Here is a 4,750-nt window from a genome sequence, read left to right as displayed (position 1 = left end):
AAGGCCAAACTTAACCCTCTTTCACAAAAGTCAAAAAACATTTTTTGATTTTGGCATTACCATTAAGCTTTTCTGATGCGATACTTCAAAATGTGCATTATAAACAACTCTGACTGCAAAGTTTGACCATACAAGTTGTCCCTTTAGGTGTCCAAATCTACCCTGGTCCCTTTTCACAAAAAGTAAAAAAAAAAAATAAAAATTGGATTAGCACAACTGGCTAAAAACACAGAACACTGTCTCCCCAACCAGCTAAGCCAACATTTCTATCACCAGAAAAAGCAGGTATACCCAACTGTAGGTATTGCTGCTTGGATAACCAAGCTAAAGGATATTCAACAACCTAACATCTGCTTGTTTGACTACTGATGTCATTCTACAAGTGACAAAGTATTATAAAACCTAACAAGTTTGATTAGAGCTTCTACAAAATTTTGTAAAAGTTTGACCTTTGCTCTGGTCCATCATCAATGTATTTTGTACCTGTGTAAAAAAAACTTTACATATTTTATCATGAGGAGATTAAACATCTTTGTCCCATGAGTGTATACAAAAAGGAATTTCCTTTAGCACAGCTCTCAAGACATTTTCATTTTTAAAGTGCAGCAGTGATAAAATGTAAACATAAGACTGGTACTGTATATGATTTATAGATTTCAACATTCAGTGCTTTTTTTGTTATATTAGCCTAATCAACTCACCTTATATAAAGCTTGGATACATCAACGTATTTTTAATAATTGACATGTTTTATTATTTTTGTATTTTCTGTTTTGTGGGAAAGCAAATAGACATTTATTTAATAACATCACGTTGTGAAAATGAGGTTTCAGAAACTGCCTGTGTCTGACAGAGTTTAAGATCATACTGATCGATGCACAGAGAGACAATTAAAAAACAAAAAAATCTCTTCGGCCCAAAGAAACATTAACTTTAGTGCTGCATTGTAAACCTTTTAGGTGGGTTAAAATATGTAAGTGATTAGCAACATCTTTCTTTTTCTTGCAATTTATTAAAATATTTTCTTCAATAATTAAGCATATCATTTAAGTTAGAATTAAAAAAAAATTATAACCAGTATAATGTTTGACTGCATTGAAGTTATCATTAGAAAAATTGAAATGCATTAGAATTGCATTCAAAAATTGAGATGAATACAAAAAGACAAATAAAACCTCATTAGCATATTTAGTTTCACTGTTTCAGGTTGTGATCACTACACCACAGAGTTTGTGTAGCTGTGAAAGGCTTCTAGCATAGCCTCCATGCAGAGGGAAGCCAGTCTTCAGCAGCAAACCTCATCATAACATTTAATCAGGTGGACAAATTTGGCAGCCTAATGAACTCACTTTTAGACACTAAAAGACTAGTCATAGCTGACAACTTTACCAAGGAGGACAAAGAAAAACAGTAAAGAGGGGGAAACCACTGGTTTTACACAGTGGATCCACTGATATGTGTGTTCAGTGCTGCAGAGAGAGCCTGCCTCTGCAAAGACTGTAATCATGATGGCACAACTTTGACATAACCTACACTTCTGTCTTGATGATGTGCCTAAGCTATATTTCATGAAAATGAGTCTAAGCCAGAGGAAAATGAAGACAAAGTGTAGCATAATGAAATGGGAAAAGCAGGGAGGAACAGAATCTTTCCAAGGACCTTTGGTCCAAGGGAAGAATACCATGCACACTTGAATCAATCCAACATACACCAAGTGAGAAGAAAATGTCCATTTTTAAGCTGCTATCCATCACTGTCAAATGTGGTGTGCAGCCAGAGGGGGAAAAAAAGGAAATAATCAAACAGAGAAATGACTGCAGTCCTTTGCAAAATGGATGAGAGCAGAACCAGCAACTGTTGCTAACTTGAGGCAAATGATATTTTGATAAATGTCTTTTATGCAGCTTGTGCTAACTGCTCCTATTTTCACAAAGTAAAAACATGTTACTTCAGATGAGTGAACAGCCATAACATAATGCAGAGATAAGGCCAGCAGCTTTTCTAGACGCTGCTTATAATATATAGCCTTCAATAATGGAGTGAATGTATAAATCAACAGAGCGCATTAAAGAGACAAGAGATTTATTTACAGTGTTGTTTTTGCAGGTGGAATTACATTTCAATTCAGCTTAATTTAACTTTAAAAAACTGAAGAAAATTAGCACTCTTTAGCCAAACAAACACATAATCGGTGGCTGCTAGATTTCTTTAAATCAACCTTATATAATCTGTTAGCATTTTATAGTGAACCTATACCGACACTGAACTTGTGTTCATGTGTGGTACATTTCATCAACAGTTTACAGTAAAATGCACATGTGAGACAGCTGCCCCAGACCATGAAAAAGAGATAACTTGGCAGTCATTACAAGAACAGCACATGGCTTCCATGACCACCAAAAGTACCACCTAATGTTGTCAGTGCATTGCATATTCAAAATGTTAGCTTGCACCAGGGAGTCTGCAACTGCTATTTTTCTCGCTTGGATTTACATAGAAAAGCTTATGGTGTGTTGCTTTGGCCACCAGATATGTCATTAGTCTAAGCAAGACTCTATTGCTATTGCAAATGTGTATATACTTTTAAATCTTCATTTCAAACTGTCCCTATATTAGATTACTCATAATCTAATGACAAAGTCCTTGCTTTTTGCTAATCAAATGGAAATATATATATATATATATATATATATATATATATATATGTATGTGTGTGTGTGTGTGTATATTTACATATACATATGCCAACTAATTTGTAGCCTATGTAATTTTTAATGTACAACTGTAATTATCGAAGTCAACTACTTTGTAGTCTTCCCTTAGCTCTCTACTGTGCAGATGGTTTTATATCTAAGAAAAATATTTTCCGAACATTACAACTTTTTTCTTTTTTATTCTTTTTTGTATATACTCTCTGTTGTATCTTTATCTTGAATTACATCTTACTTTAACTCTTTTTACTCTATATAATCTACTGGAACCAGATTTTCCCTGATGGAGTAACCCCAAGGGATAAATAAAGTTGAGTCTAAGTCTATATATATAGATATATATGCAAGAATATCTTAAGTTGCAAGTCTGTCACAAAATATCTATTCTAAAAACTAAAATCTTCTTCTGGGGAAAAATTTATTGTGCATTTATAACAATGCTATTAAGTCATATTTTGTATTTTGAAGGTCAATCTAAATAAAGGGACACAAATTCCGCTTAAATTTAAGCTTCTGAAACGCTTTAACATCCATATCACTTCAAATTCTTGAATTGCAGAGTAAGTTGTGTTAATAACTTAAACACAAATAGAATTAAATGTGCTATATATTCCCATTAATATAATGTGAAGTTCTCATCATTTTGATTAAACTAAAACCAACTTTCAAGATAGTTTATAAGTGTATTTTTATACATCAATAGTAAGAAACTGAAATATCAAATTCCTATAGGAAAAAAAATAATTACATTGAATCTTAATGCTTGATGCTAACATGGTTATTAGCTGTCAAAATTGTGAGATTAAAGTCAGAATTCTAAGAAAAAAAGTCATAATTCTGAGATTAAAGTCAGACTTCTAAGAAAAAAAGTCATAATTCTGAGATTAAAGTCAGACTTCTGAGAAAAAAAGTTATAATTCTGAGATTAAAGTCAGAATTCTGACTTTTTGCTCATATCATACTGAAATAAAATAAAAAAAAAAATCATTGAATTTTTTTTTTTTTTTTCAGTGGCCCTAATCCTCTTCCATAGAAAGCTTGAAATGAAAAATTGTGCCTTGGTTTTATATTCCAAGGACCAACCCCAGGACTACTTTGTCTCTAGCAACGCCCCCGGTATAGTATATTAAATAACACATCTCCCCTAATTATGCAGCCTTTAATAACAGTTGATGAACAGCCTTAATTAAAGCAGATTCAGTTTTGCTCATCACAAATCCTTCCGCGCCTTTTGGCTCAGTGCCGCATCTGTCTCCGCCCATGTTGGAAACGTCTCAATACGCTGTCAGTTACGTCACAAGTTGGACCAAATATTATCATTAACAGAGGTAGGATAATTGATTTAAAAAAAATAACAAACAAAGAGATTAAAGCAGCTGCTGTTAAATCCCCCCTACCTTCTTCTAAATGTCACAGCACATGCAACAAGTCTCCCTGTTAAGAAGCAAGAATGTCACAGACGCCTTGTTTTCCTCCTCCTCGTTATGGCTGGAAGTTGTCTCTCTGTGTGTATAAACATCATAGAGCGTGAAAGCGACCATTAAAAAGCTTTTCATTGCTTACTGAAAAGTTTTTCCTGCAGTCCAGGCGAAGGGTGGATTGGAAAGTTGTCCGCGTGCGCGCATGCGGGCGCGCTGCTGGGTATCATATATAGCAGGCACGAGGAAAGGTCTTCATAGAATATTATAATGTCTCAAGAAATTGTACTTTTGCTTCACCTGTATGTGTGTATTTTAGCACTTTGACATCTATCTTGTTTGCTTAGATTGCTGTACTGATGTTACAAAAGGCACAATGGTAGTGAGTTTTATAAATTGGCTTTATTGAATTTGATTTAGAAAGCCATCTGTAGTTCACAGGGGGGGGGGGGAGCCTTTTTTCAGGTGGCAACATTAAAATTAATCCCCCCAAAAATGACCCCTGTTGAAAAAATTTTGTGTTTTTTTTTTTTTACATAACGTTGTTGCTGCTTCTCAAATAGGAATTATAGCCTGTAAGAATATATATATTTATATGTGTGTGTGAGTGTCTCTAAGCAA

The 4,750-nt window shown here is 34.0% G+C and overlaps 1 protein-coding gene across 1 annotated transcript in view; it reads right to left on the bottom strand.

Moving 5' to 3' along the window:
- eya1 (EYA transcriptional coactivator and phosphatase 1) overlaps nt 1-4,248 on the bottom strand; it is an 86,429-nt gene extending 82,181 nt beyond the window's left edge. The window contains exon 1 of the mRNA XM_015388120.1: nt 4,109-4,248. The gene's annotated coding sequence lies outside the window, so the exon portion shown is untranslated. The remainder of the gene's footprint in view (nt 1-4,108) is intronic.
- Nucleotides 4,249-4,750: the final 502 nt, after the last annotated feature.

This window comes from Cyprinodon variegatus, unplaced genomic scaffold (genome assembly GCF_000732505.1).
Source record: "Cyprinodon variegatus isolate N-32 unplaced genomic scaffold, C_variegatus-1.0 Scaffold414, whole genome shotgun sequence".
Lineage (NCBI taxonomy): Eukaryota > Metazoa > Chordata > Actinopteri > Cyprinodontiformes > Cyprinodontidae > Cyprinodon > Cyprinodon variegatus.
Note: the sequence above shows the minus strand (reverse complement) of the source record. Positions and strands in the feature narration are given on the sequence as shown.